Below are 14,963 nucleotides of genomic sequence, written 5' to 3'. Positions count from 1 at the left end.
GAATTTCCTCTGTTCAGCAATTGTACGCCCACATCAGTGCAGTGCTTTGTTCAGCTGATCCATCCAGCACACCCTGACGTGTGTTAGGAAAAGATGTGAGAAATGATTTGGAGAGATCCAAAGCAACATGAACTCCAGAAAAGCAACACGTGTGCTATTTGCTGTTAAGCATGGAGACTGATCTCTCATCCAAGTGATTTCAAAGAGGCGCTTCCTATATTTGAAGTAAAAATTGCTCGCCATATTTGGCAGTTGTTCACCCCTGGCTTAACTGGGCTTAGCATTTTTATCCCATAAGAACAGTCACTACATCACATGTACAGCAAAGAAGAAAATATATGTGCAAATAGAACCGTCTTAGGGGTAGAAATCTCTTTCCAGGCCATAAGATTGCAGCATGGAACAAAGCTTATTTCACACTTAGATTTTGCAAGGAAATTGAGGACGATTTGGTACTCTGTGAAGTGAGCTTTGAATCATAAGCCACCCCACATCTGAGAAGCTTTCCAACTTCTCTCTGCTCTGGTGACTCCTACATACGTGCTGTATGCATCATGTAGACGTTGTAAACATCGTGTGAACTGTAAATCAACTCAAATTTCATTTAATGAGGATGTTTTCATTGAGATCCTAAATTGAACAAGTTAATAGATCCTGCAAAAGATGCTTAAGAACACGGAGCATTTCCTTTATATTCTCAGTTTCTTATGTATTTAACCTTTGGATACCACCGCATCACTTGTTTCATTGGGATGGGTGTCTTCGTAAGTGATGGTGACCACCTTTCTCTTTTTCCTTTTGTTTGAGTAGAAAACATGGCTAGATTTTATTAAAATGAAGCCGATACATTTGCTTTCTCTCCCAAGTATCACATTGGCTATGCCATACATGTTTATAATACATACTGCAGTGGTGGTTTTGTGTTGGTTTTCTTTTTAAAGTGACTTTGAACTCCAGTTCTGGAACGTAGGGCTTCTATTTGTGACAGTACTGGCTTAGTAATCTTACTCTGTAAAAACATTAAGCAAAACATAAAGCTTAGTACAGAATGAGAGTAGCCATAAAAATGATGCACTCAATGTTTGAAAGCTGTTACAATTGTGAAATCCTTAATCCAGTGCAAATTTGCATTCCTTGTTTTGCATTTGCAGTGGGATCTTGGCTTACAAAGTTTGGATAGTATCTATCTACGATCAGCATTTATCAGTTAAGCATAAGTACTACATTCATCTGTATTACAATGAGATGAAGCTTTCTGCCTAAATAGTAGACTAAAATTAGAGAGAAATTACAAAGAAATGCAAAAATACTCTAATTTGACATAGTAATGATTGTTAAGAAGTATAACATTCTTTGTGAGAATGTGAAAGTTAGAGAAGAGTATAATAGAAGTGAATTAACGTTCACATACCTTTCAAATTGGATGTGTCATCAGAAGTGAGAGAGTTATTATAGAGGAGCAAGACTGGAAGAACTCAGCACAGAAAAGAGCTTTGTGAGAGAACTCCCAGGTCTCAGATAATGTCTTAGATCAAGTGTTGGTAGGAGGTGGTATTGTGCATAGTCAGTTACAGCTTGGATACAAGTTTTTGTCTACCTGTGGAAGTATATCATGGCCTTCAAAATTTGAAGATCTAACTTCGGGATAATCTGAGAAGCAAAAAACCGGGATTTAGGGCCAGTCCTTCAGGATTCTTTGAATTCCGAGACTGCTTACAGGGGCAGAGATGTCTGTGTTTGCCCTCATGGTGTTTTCTATCATTCATGGTGTTTTTATTGAGGCATTCTATTTTAAGTGGGAGCTGAAAGATGGAGGCAGAAGATAAGGTGAGGAGCATCCCTGCTGGCTAGTTGCACAATACATGCTACAGGAGAGGAACAGCTTTTCCCTACCTGCGTTCAGCAACTTTGCTCAGCACGGGACTAAGGAAGCTTATAACTACAGACACAATTCTTTCATTTCTCAAGTACGTAGCTCTCCCGTGACAGTTGTTTTCTGTCAGATGAACTGTATGTGTTCTCTGAAAAGTCTGAATTTCAAGCTGTTACGACAGTTTTAATAGTGCTGTGTTGCTGTAAAATGTAGCCCTGTTGTTCAGCACTCAGTCTAGAGAGACAAACTTATCAGAGAACTTGAGACTATTGGGTGTTGAAGAAGTTTTCTGCCGCTGAAAATAAAACAAAAAGATCAGAGTTATAGTGAAATAGATGTTTTCTTATTCCTTTCTTTTTTGTTTTACGTTCTCATCTTTAGTACTCAAAGGCAACTGAACTTGCATAGGGTTGGACAAGCATGAGTACAGGCTGCCCGTAGAAGTTGTGGAGTCTCCAACCCTGGAGACTGAATGAAGCCCTGCCCCTGTGCCTGGTTAACCTACCCTGGTTTGTCTTGCTTCTCCAGCCACTCCAGTTGCCCAGTGAAAACAGAAGAAAGATTTCTAAATCACTAAACAACGTAATATAACTGAGATTTTTCCAGTAAAAAGGCACTGATAAACACTCAAAAATCAGTACTGGTAAAGTCGTAGTTTCTAAACAGATGTTTCAACACAGAGCTTTCTCCAGTTTTTAAACTCCTTCATATTTCACAGCTTAAAAGTTCAGGAGAATATTCAGTCTGGAAGAACTTTGTTAACACAGGAAAACACTGTTTGGGAAGGCAAAAAATAATAGGTATCGTTATGGATGAGGAAGGAGCCAACAGGAGATGTTATTGCATTATAATAGGAACCACACAGAAGACGGGAACTAGAGTGGAACTACCCACATCAGTGAGAGGAGGATATTGTTGAAAACACAGTCTGGTGCAGGTCTATTGATTCCTGTCTTACCAATGCGTGGTTGGTTAGTTTTCATTTTGATTCCTTAATTTCTCAATGGCATAGTTTTCAACTCCAGATTTCTTTGAAGCTGGCTATTAGAAACTGTATTTTCAAGTGCTCCTCTGTGTCAGAGTTCACTTATTCCCCCCCCCCCAGAAACTGTCAGCTTTTTGTATGCTTTGCTTTTTGTGCTCACCGTAGCAGCTGTGCTCTGTCAGTTCATCCTGGTGACTAATGGCAGAGTTTGTATGTAATTCTCTACCGATTATGATCATATATCATAATTCTATCTTGCAAAAGCTATTCTTTGGTAAAAGGGTATGTAGTATCATTTGTATTTATGGTCTTGTTCAAAGGAGTGATGTGAGGTTAATTGTAAGGTTAATTAGGAAAGGTTTAATCTAAAGGCAACAAGTCTAATCTCTACTTTCAGATTCATAAGAGTGCACTTCTCACTCAGCTCTTCCAATAAAAGCAACGCTCCTTAGAGATAAAGATCTCTGACACAGCAGGCAATTCCATTTATTTCAAGGCAGTGTAAGTTCACAGGAGTGCTCACCTGGAAATGCAGCAGGGGGATTCTAACTGCATGCACTGCTCTGGTTGTGCTGCACCAGCCACTCTAATTCTTCTTTCATGTTATCATGGAAAATCAAAAATTGGAAAGGAAATGTAGGAGTCAAATGAAGCTTTCTGACAAAACAACAGGAGACAAATGTGAGGCACATTCTGCCTGTTTGATGACCACAACAAAGTTTTCAAGGTCAATAAGGATGTCACCATCTGGTGCTCTACGTGTTTTAATCAATAAGCATGAGAAAGATGAATTGCTTTTAAGATTAATAGCCAATCGGCACTGTAAATGTAACAGCCAAAGCCTGGAAAACATTACATACTATTCTATTAAGTTGACCTTCATACAGCCCAGCCTTGTCTTGAGTACCTGCGGATGTTTCTGCAGTAAGGGATTAGATAGTGTAATGGTACTTTTAGGCCAGAGCAATAAATAATCTTCTAAATAGGCAGTGAAAATATAGGGCTTGCTCTAGCTGAGTAGCTGCTGCTGTGCTCCCTTCTGCAGGACTGACGATCTTCAAGCAGTGTAATAGAGGTGAGCCCTGGGAGCCTATTGCTAAGCTTGCTTCTGGTGCTCTCACTGTATCCAAGTGCTTTTCTTCCACTCATCGTTTTGATACTTCTGCTGCTGCTTCTTCCCATCCCAGTCCCAGTGCTTTATGAGGTCTTGCAGCAACAGGGAGGGAGGGAGGAAGGAGGGAAAGAAGAAGGGAAAGAAGAAGGGAAAGAAGAAGGGAAAGAAGAAGGGAAGGGAAGGGAAGGGAAGGGAAGGGAAGGGAAGGGAAGGGAAGGGAAGGGAAGGGAAGGGAAGGGAAGGGAAGGGAAGGGAAGGGAAGGGAAGGGAAGGGAAGGGAAGGGAAGGGGACATCAGTAGATGTAGTAGACATCATAGATGTAAGAGACAAAAACACCAAAAGGAGGGCATGGCAGTGAGAGAAAGTGCCCATAGGATCAGAGAGTGGGCCAGTGATCTTTGTGCTCAACCACTCTAAATGTTCCCATGAGATTATGGCTTAATGTCCTAAGCTCTGGGAGCACCCATTGAGTATTTCAGGCTGGATAGTTGTAGCTATTCCCATTTCTTGCTTTGTTTTTGGTGTTAATTCTGCTCTCAGTTGTTGGGTTTTTTTTGTGGTTTTTTTTGTTTTTGTTTTTGTTTTTGTTTTTGTTTTTGTTTTTGTTGTTGTTGTTGAATTGCTTAATCGTAGTATTAGAAAACACAAACCACAACAGAAAGCATTTAGATTCTGAATCACAGAAACCCAGGGGGCTGTTGAGCATGAGAAATAAGCAGACACCTGAATGCTGATAAGAGTAAAGCCTGCAACACAGAAGGAGCAGAAACTGTATTTTAGTTCAAGTGTGTGAGTTTACTGCTGAAGCCTAAACCCAGGCAGCAGGGTAAAAAGATGAAAAGATAATACTGAGGGCTCTTAATTCTTCAGATGGATTCTCACTTGAAGGCAAATGGAACACTCCAGGAAGTCAGATGTTGCAGGCATTGAGAAGAGGGCTGTTTTTTGAAGTGCAGCTTCTGTCTTTCACAACAGCATATTAATTCTCTTTTGTCTCTTTAGTTTGATGGAAAATAAAAAAGCAAAGGTATCTTGACTATGGGCATGTTGTATACAGGGATGTGCTATTCTGACAACTGCCCTTATCTGTGTCATGTGTAGTTTATGTTCATTTGAAATACTCTCAACATATGCTCCATCGCCTCTGCCGTTGTATTTAAGTATTCTTTTTCCAACTTCAGTGTTCATTTTTGTTTTTATTCAGATCAGCATTGACGTTTTTTGTTGTCAGTGCTCAATAACCTTTTGTATTTGTCACGACTCTTAACAGATATGTATGTATTTCTAATTTGTATTTGTTCTTAAAAATTTGTGGAGATTGAACTATTCAAAGCTTGTTTCTGTCTGGGGTCAGAAATGAGTGCATTACATTGAGGATTGTTATGTGACAGCTCTTGGTAGACGATTATTTTTATTGACGTTTGCTGCGTGAAATCACAGTAAGCCCCTGGCCTGTAGGTATATGAAGTGCTATGGGAAGGGCTGTGGGTCAAATACGTGTCTGCTCATTACAGCACTAAGGCTGATGTCTGTCTCAGCTAATTAATCAGCAGTTCACTTGTGGGGGTGGAGGTTCTGAGCCATGTTGACATGTGCTGTGTCTCCATGTAAGACTTCCCTTGAGAATGCAGCTCAACATCAGCGCTCCAATAGGAAAGCACTGAGGAGCAGAGTGTGAGGCGGGGTGGAAGGAGGCACTGTGGACAGGTGAGGAGGAGTGAACCTGGGCAGCCAAAGCATGTTGAATCCCTCCCTCAGAGGTTGACTGTGGCCCTAGTAAATGAGATGTTGGTTATCCCCTGTCTGTGTGATGGGATATTCAACGCTTCTGCTTGAAACTTACTCCCAGTTCTCAGTACTTAACTCTAAGATTGTTTTCATTTTGAAGATGAGAGCTGCAAGAAGCACTTGATTCTCAAATTCCACATGTCTTTGCCTCCTCATAGCTGTCAGCCAAGATGTTTTGGTGCATTGGAATTCCCAACTGGCATTTTTTTTTCTCCTGCAAATTTAACTTCAGACGTATGTTTTGTATATGAGCAGTAATGAAAAATGACCGCACACTCAGAAATCATTTTGGTAACTCAGATAACAGTAAAGCAAGAAATTTCAAGTATCATCGGCCTTTCTGAACATTCATTTTGTTAAAAGACATAGGAATGAAGTAATCATCATTATAATAGTAATTTTGTTTCAGCAACTCTTAAACTCCCGCTGTGCCACAGTTTTGCCAGTCTCTGCATTGAGCTGATGGAAGGAGAACAGTGATTCTATTTACTAAGTTTCAGAATAATTGAGGAAGGTCTATTAAGATAAAAACTTTGCTTTGATGTAGGAATTTCAGAGGTGAATGAAAGCTTCAAAGGAGGTGCTGGGAATGGCAGCAGGATTGAGTTCTTAGTGGTGGGTAGCTCTTGACTTCAAATTATTTCCTGTAAAGATCCTGGTTCCTTCTTTTCACACTAGTAATATGTCAAAACAAGAAACTTAATTAATTCAGTTCTTTTGGATGCCATATGTAGCTGTCTTTCTCATGATATAGCGTATAAACAAGAGAATGCTTCTTTGTCATTAAATTTTTTGAAGTATTTCTCTGTTACCACTTCTCCAGAATCTAGAACTATGGAGGCCTCTGTTCTAAAAATACATACACTAATTTGGAGTGCAATTTATTGACTGAGCTTTGGGAAGCTGCTCTGTAAAGGCAGAAAATATTAAGAGGAAACTATGAGAATGAAGCGCTCTTGCGTTGCTGTAGAAGCACAGATATTTGACTGATTTATTGTCGCCTCTCCTTTTGATGTACAAGTTAACGCAGTCATAGAATAGCACTTTCAAAATAAGAGGTTATGGGTTTTTTTTAAAGTCACCTTCATGTGAGACCTCCTGACTCACAAGACAATGGTGGAAATTCTAGTCTCCCCACCATTACTAGTCTGGTGCTTTGCTGTCAATGCGGTTAAAGATACCACTCCACTATTTAACAAGAGATTTTCTTCCTCTCTTTGATGTCAGCCAGTTCAGGTCCTGTGCTTCTGGTTGTGGGAAAGATGTTATTCATGTTTGCTGTTTCCTCTTATCATCTTGATTTGTATGCGGCTAGCATTCTTGGATGTGCCTTTTCTTCTTTAGCATAAGCAACTCCATTACTTTCAAACCTTCCACATAAGTCCTGAGTTTTTGGCCTTTCTCTTTGGTTTATTTTGACTCTGCTCAATTGTGCATGTGCAGGATGTAAAGCCAGACACAGCATGCTTACTCAGGATTCATCACTCCTAAATACAGTGGAAGGATTAGCTAACATGTAGTGTAAGTTGTAGTTATTAGAACATATTTTCCCTTAAGAGTGATGCTTTTGACTCCTTTTTCACTTCATTAAGGCTAGTGACAGGTTCATTTCTGAAAGCCTGTTTCTTTACCAGTTGCTTTACCAGTTGGTGTCTGTTTTATCAGATGATTGGTCTTTCTCAGGTAAAGCAGTTCTCAGTCCTTTTTCAATCTACCCTTCAGAGCGCTCATCAAGACTTTGAATCCCAATCCCATTCCTTTAAATCTGTTGGTCTTTCTGGTTATTAAAGCTGTGCTAATGTAGTTTTCATTATGACATGAATCACTGGTAACTGAATGTAAGTTTGGCTGCTCTGCTGGTGTTATCCTGCAACTGACTCATCCACCTAATGTTTCTCAGAATTGTTTGGAAGAATTCTATTCTGCATATTTTTATTAATTTTGGTCTTCTGAATCTGATGTATCCCAAATACTCCAATGCTGTAGGCAGGTTATTTTAAATAACTTGGATGTACTTAGCCATTTGTATATAGCATTATATATATATATACAGGAAACAGACTAAAACAAAGGCTCTAATAGACATTCCAGTCTCTACTACAGAGAAGTGTTTAGCATCTGCATTTTAGTGCAGTAACTTAAGAGACAGGAGAGTGAAATCTCTTTGCGAACTGCCAGTTCCATGCATGAATGTTGGGTAAGGCTACCTTTCTCCCTCTAGTTTGTATGGATAGGCTGAAAAATACTGGGATGCACCAAGTAATAGTGAGATTCATTAATAAGCTCTGCTCCTTTGTATTACAGTTCAGCCTTATTAGATGATGATTAACTAAAATCAAGTAGCCACTGACCACTGTCTTTTGATAAGGGTACTGTATGGGAAGCTGGTAATCAAAGCCTGAACCTCTGATTAACCATCTGAGGCAAGTGTTGGCTCAGCTGTGGGAGCACAGGTGAGGGTAATTCAGCTGTGCTCCCGGAAGGGGTGGAGTTTGATTCCACCTCTCCTAGACTTCATTTAAGGGCTGACACCACAAAGGCAGCATCAATTTGAGATTGCTCCTCTGTGGAGATTGGATAGCAAGACTCAGCATTTTCCAGCCAGGCTGAAGGCATTCATATTGGTGAGTTTTTTCCTATATATAACCTTTTGGAAACCTTTATTTATTTTGTCTGATGACTAGAAGAAAATGGTGATGATAGTGGAAAGAATATCAGGAATGTGAGCAGAAAGGAGTGTGTCTGGAGGAAGAGGCTGCTGGTTGTGTGCAACTTTCAAGTATCCAGCTTTAAGAAACCACAGGTGGGAGATGAAAAGTTTTCAGAAGTTAGGTAGACAACAGCATCAGAAATAAATGGAAAGTATCTTCCTTTAGAAAGGCGCACTTCCTTCCCCTTAGGAGAGATTCCCTGTTTCTGAATGTAAGACTATGTGCAGTACTCTGCATGCTAGTCCAAAGTTTGTGTTTTTCAGCTTGCGCCTCACTTGTTTCAGTAGATGCCGCAATGGATTAATCATGCATTCAAAAAGAATGTTTACTTTTTACCACTTCTTCTTTTCCTTCTTTTTTCCCTTTAATAGGGGTTTATTTATCAATTCCAGGACCTTGTTCTTTCTCCACTCTTTCTTCATCCTTCCTCCACTGCCTTGGGCTTGTTTCACAGAAGAGAACTTTCCAATCATTTATTGTCAGGTGTTCCAGTTAAAACAATACATTATATCAATTCATTTTGAGAATTGGAGCCATTTTTAAAAGCTTCTTCTGATTGCCTGTAGTAGTTAAGGCAATTTGGTAAGTACTTCCCAATGGTCTGATGGTTTCTTTTAGGGGAAAAGATATCAGAACTCTGCCCTAGGCCAATGTCAGATGAAAGCCCAATGGCTTCCTTGCAGCATTTCCAAGTGTCTGCAATAGCTATATTGAAAAGTGAATGGACTTGTGCTAGTGAGGAAACGCTGAGCTGTAGGGATGTTACTGCAGCAATATCTGTCACAGATCTCTAACCAGTACAGTTCACTCCTTTGAATAACAGTAATGGCAAATGCCTTACATTTTGCCTGCAGAAGAGTTCTCGGGCAGGAAATATAGCAGCATCTTTTCTTAGGTATATTTTAAAAGATTTTTGTGTGTTGGTTCGGGAAACCTGCAGGAGTGAGTCTGCAGAACGTGTGTAGATAATGTGTCATTGTAAGCACTTGGTCCCTACTGTTAAATCTCAGTGGATATTGCCATTTATACAGAACGAACGTTGTTTTTGCTTCCAGGGCTTTGCTGGCATAGTAGGGCTTCAGATCACTGCTGGATGAAACATTCATCCAAAATGGAAAGTACCAACATTTTAATATTGAAATTCTCCTTTGAAACAGCAGGAGAGCATAATTAATGCCACTCAAAAGTTCTGTGGAAAAAAAAAATACTCTCTCATAAGCTTGGCATAATTTTTCATACAATTACAAGCTTAGATGATAAAAGTAATTGCGCTGACACAACAAATTTAGGCTGTTATGAAGTATGCAACTGAATGATGCATGGCATCCCATTAAGAGATTTGTTCTTCATGCCGCATACTATTTGTATTCATGTTTTGTGAATAAGGAATGAAGGTATTGCTGGTAAATATGCAGATGAACAAAACTGGTGGACATCCATTTAGTGTTGTGCAGCCAGTTCTGGTTCATGTAGTTACATCTAGGTGATATTACGTCTGTGTAACTGAGAAGTTAGATTACTCAGGGGGTTCAGTTCTTTTACATCAGGATGCTGGCAAAACAGAAGAGAAACTGCAAGGCTGACCTATGCCATACAGTTAAAGTGAAGGAACTTGCTTTGCAAGCCTGAAAACAACGAGTCACAGGCTGTGTTAAGGAACTGAAAATGCAGGAAAAACTTAATGGTAGCTGATTCTGTAATTCAGCTGAAAAAAGTACCGCAACAGCATGTCTTTCTCTCTAGAAGTGGAAGTCTTGAAACAAGTGCAGTATTTCAGTGGAGAGGAAAATTCAATATTGCAATGATTTATCTAGAGGTAGATGGTCTGAGGATGCTACTGACCTTTCAGAACTCTGGACAGGAAAATGATGCAAGGCAGCTGATTCTGAGCAGAAAGAGTCAGATGATGTGCCAACAGCAGCCCAAATCCTACAACTCTACGGTGCCACAGATTCTCCATCACCTGAAGAGTTTCTGATGGCCCTTATTAATAGCAAACGTGCCTAATTTGCTGTCATATGATGTTTCATATCAGAGTTTTTTTAGTGAAAGGATCAATAAGATGTACATTGAGGGAAACATTTCAGATATATTTATGATGTGCAGAAAAAGCCCGAAAACTTTCCTTGTAGATTTGGTATTGACTGTCTTTCACTGGACAGCTTATGCTATCAGCAGAGGTTTAAAATGACAATAGCACGTTGCTGTCCTGGAGCTGTATATCAGCATTTGGAAGGTCACATGTAGCTTGAAGAGATTTGGGACAAACTTCTAAATGAATTGAAAAATTGATATTTTCTAGCTGTGAATTCTTATTACCTGCAGTTCCAACATCTCTGTATTTCTTGTAATTAAAAATTGAAAGAGTCATTCTAAATTCCTAAAGAAATCATTACTAAAGCCTATTAAGCTGAGTGGCTGTTTCCCATAGGAAGTTCAGGTGGTACTTAGTTGATTTTTCCAGTTTAATGGCTTGGTGTATTTTCTGGGAGGTTGGCTGCTTTTATGCCAGGGTTTATTTGTTTGCTTGTCTCTATGTAGGAGGGGGTTAATACTACACCCGAACTTGCGGCGTTCATCTGTGAACATGGCCAAGTGCTTGAAAACAGAACCCTTGTGAGCCGAGAGTTTGGAAGCCTTATTTGCAAAGTTCTACCACCATCACGGAGAGCAGATTTGTTTTTCTTCAACTTTGTGCAAATACACCGTTGGGAAATGTGGAGTCATAATTAACAGGTTTTGTCTGTCCTGTGGTTTCTGCTCTGAAAACAACAAAACCACCATGTAGATCACATTGTCTCTGTGTTTTTTTCAGCCTTCTAAGTGCTATGGGTTAGAAACTATTCATTAGTCCATGTCTAATACAGCTGGATGCCATCTCAGAGAGATCCTCTGGATGCTAAAACACAGCAGGCAACAATCACCAAGCAGAAATAATTTTAAAATCTATTTCTTTTGATACAGAATGCGATGCATGTGGTTTGTGATGACAGTGTTTTGTTTGCCACAGGTGTGACAACTAAATACAGACGAACTCTTTCCTGCATCAGAGCTGGAACGGAGGTAGAAAGGGTTTTCCTATTCCACTTGCTTCTTCTGAATTGCTATACCTGTTCTAGATTTCAAAACTCAGTTTCTTTTTTCCCATTGCTCTGTAATTGCATTCTGTCAAAGCCATCTCTATGTTACTACCACAGCAGAGGCTGGAATGTAGCCTCCTTAAATTGTTTTGAGTTGTAATATGATTTACCTCAGTCTGAATGGCATCTTCTATATTGAATCCTCCATGGCAGATTTGTTGTTCAGAACTTCACCTTGCTTCTATTATGTCCTTGGCAACATCTATCCTACTGGCAGTGGTACTCAAGGGAAGTTATGAAAGAAACTGAAGGAGTCTGCTGTGAGAATACATTTTGTCTGCTGACTGAGGTGAAATGGCAGTGAAGAAAGAACTGACCGTCTTGTCTGCACAAGGATTGTGTCCTTCACTCCTGTTTTCCTGACAACCTGTAAGAAGGACATTCAGACTGATGCTGAGAATGCCTTGTCTTTTTGTCTAGATAATGTATTTCTCTAGCCAGGAACAAATATCACTTCATAACAGTATAGGGGGGGGAAAAAAAAGGACATATTACTGCAGCTGCAATTAATATGCTAGAAATTCTGCTTCACTTCTTCCCTTTACATTCATTCCATTCCATGAGCAAGAAATGGGCTGCTTCCTTATTTAGAGGAACAAAAGGGTGCTCAGCATCTCTGAAACAAATGTTGAGTATTTCAGAACTGTTGCCTGAATACAAAGGCATTCAGAATTCAAAGAGTATCTTGTAAGTTTTACACTTTCACTCCTGGGGAGCATGTGGGAAAGGCGATGATGGAGTACTGCTGGAAGCAACCAAAGGGCATGCAAACCAGAAGAACAGGCAAATAGAAAGAACCTTGTGGGGCCAGGGTGCTTGGTTCAGTCCTTCCTACAAAGAGTTGGAGCGCTTGAAAAGGACCGGGTGATGAGCAGGGAAGATGAAATGATGAATGAAGAGGTTTCAGGAGGAGATAAACTTAGAAAGGAGGAAGACATAAGAATAAGAACAAGAATAAACAAGAAAGGAGGAGCAGCACTGATGATCCTATGGAAAGAGCCCAATGCTAGGAATAGAAGGGGAACAAAGTGTAACGATCAAATAATTCAATCAGTAGAGTATGGTAGCAACAGGGAATGAGAACAAAAGAATTATTCTGTTTGTACAGGAAACAAGGAACGCACAGACACATTTAAAATATATATATAAAAATAGAAGAAGAAAGCAAAGAGTGGAACAAGCAGAGAGGAATCTCAAGTCACCCGCAGATTTTTCTCTCGGTGAATTCAAATACAAGTGAAGTAGTTGCTGTGTGTTCTTAAACAGATGTGTGCTGTGGAGGAAAGAAAGCCATTTCCAGCAATTCTATTACATTAATGTTGTTGTCTGCTCTTCCCTGACATTTTTATGAGAGAACATCAGCTGCTCTTCTAGAATCAAGAGCCCATTCTCAAAGCTCTTTTCCCATCTCAGTCCCCATATGCTTACCTTCCCTTCAATAAAATAAACGAGTGAATAGTACACAGCAGTATGCTCCATCTGAAGAGTTTATCAATTGAAATGAGAAAGTTTATAGTACTAAAATTATTTGCGAGTCTAGGATAAATGTAGTGAATAGATGAAAAGGAAGTGATAGGATGAGGCAGGTGGGTGAGGATTGTATTTTGAGATTGACTTGACATTAGAACAAGGTTAAACATGAAAAGATGAGGAATGTAAAGGCAAAATATTTGTTTTTAATCTAATATTGTAAATGCATCTGAGCAGATTTCCTTTCAGATTTTGGATTGGCATTCATCTGAATACAAATACCAAAAATTCTGCCATCTTTCAACATTTTTTCCCAAGTCGTTTTTGAAGGTATTCGCTTCCCCAGATGGAATCTTCCATTTTGGAAGCCAGACATCCTTGTTCTTTAATCTTCCCTTGGTTTAATACTTGGTGGTTGTCTGCTTATCCCCAGCTTACCGAACCAACCAGGACATCTCCACCCAATGGTTCAGTCACTGGTGATACTTACTGTTCCACCAGTGTTTGTACCAGGCTCAAACTTGGTCACTAAATTATTTTGTTTTTCACTCCCCATCATAGAGACAACATCCAGGCTATGTGAAGTGATTTCTGTTGACAATAATATCCCAGTGGTGGTCGGAAACATCTATTTGGTGTGGGTGATAATAACTTACGTTTTAAAGTGTCTGGTCACTCTCAGTGCTTGTCATTGCCCATTTGGGGTGTAACTCTGCTCTGTATTGCCCTAGAAGTCTTTAAAATTCTGTCTGAATATTTCAGGCTATTTTCTATGTATTTTCTTCACTATTCACTTAAGAAAAAAGTCATCATTAGAAAGAACCTCTTTTTTTTGGCATTTCTTGTTCGCATGCAATTAAATAAACTTCACGGATAACTGCTTGCTGAATATTTCTAACAATTTACTGTCTCAACACATGCAAAGCAGTGAAAAATATTAACTGTGAAGCTTCTCACCTGTCCTTTTCTCTCTTATTCCTCATCCTTATTTGTACTGTCCTCTCAGAATATTAATGTTACTGCAATGAGTATGGTGAAAGTAAGTCATGGTTTATGAAATCTATTCACAGGATTTGTTCCCATTTCCTCACAGGTTATTCTGAATTATAATGATGGTGAATTGCATTCCAGATTAATGATGGGGGGGAGGGGAAGGGGGGAGGGGGGAAGGGCAGTTGGGACACTTTTGAAGACAAGGGAAATTATCCCTTTGACCTTTCATCACTAGGATTTCATTCAAAGAATTAAAACAAAACATAGAATAGATATTAAGGCTTGGATAATGACTTAGAGTTCTTTCTTTTGAAGTCTTATGTGCCTAGTGTCTTCCATCAGTACTAATAGCTTGGGCAAACAGTGTGCTTGGCACCAATGGAACCTTTCACTGCACTGTCTTGCTCTGTGCTTGTGTAGCAAGCAACTAAATAGTTTGTTTTATTATTTTATGTAGTTAAGCAAATACATTTTGAATGACTAGCTTCCAGTTAGAATATCAGACATCCTATTTCCTGTTTTCCCAACTGTTATCACATAACCTGAATTCTTAAGATATCAATTTTATTATACGTGAAGCTTCCTGATGTAAGGTAAGCCTGGAAGATGGCGATGTGGAACTGGTAGTTTGGGAAATGTTGAGAAGCTTGTGCTAATACTGAATACGAAATGGCATTTGGTAATTTGTTTATTACGGCCGTGCACGTCTTTGTTGTGCTACTTCAAATCATCCCAAGTGATAACTTAGCCTGCAGTGATTAAAATGAGCCTTCGAGTGGCTTTGTGTTTAGGCCATTGGTCACACAAAATAATCACTAAATTGTGCAACAAGCCACGTCTTGCATGATGTCATCAGGCAAAATTGCACCACGGTGTCATAATGTCACA

General features: G+C 39.5%; 2 long non-coding RNA genes across 4 annotated transcripts in view; both read left to right on the top strand.

Annotated features, from left to right (window-relative positions):
* Positions 1–14,963, top strand: part of LOC107315642 (uncharacterized) — a 433,990-nt gene that overhangs the window by 415,728 nt on the left and 3,299 nt on the right. The gene's annotated exons all lie outside the window — the stretch shown is intronic.
* LOC146759921 (uncharacterized) lies at positions 8,329–13,803 on the top strand. The gene is made up of 3 exons (XR_014948848.1): positions 8,329–8,385; positions 11,483–11,535; positions 11,766–13,803. It is a non-coding gene; the product is annotated as an uncharacterized LOC146759921 (long non-coding RNA).

The sequence above is a fragment of the Coturnix japonica genome, chromosome 8 (genome assembly GCF_054131305.1).
Source record: "Coturnix japonica strain WE chromosome 8, WE-NBRP24, whole genome shotgun sequence".
In the NCBI taxonomy this organism is placed as follows: Eukaryota; Metazoa; Chordata; class Aves; order Galliformes; family Phasianidae; genus Coturnix; species Coturnix japonica.
Note: the sequence above shows the minus strand (reverse complement) of the source record. Positions and strands in the feature narration are given on the sequence as shown.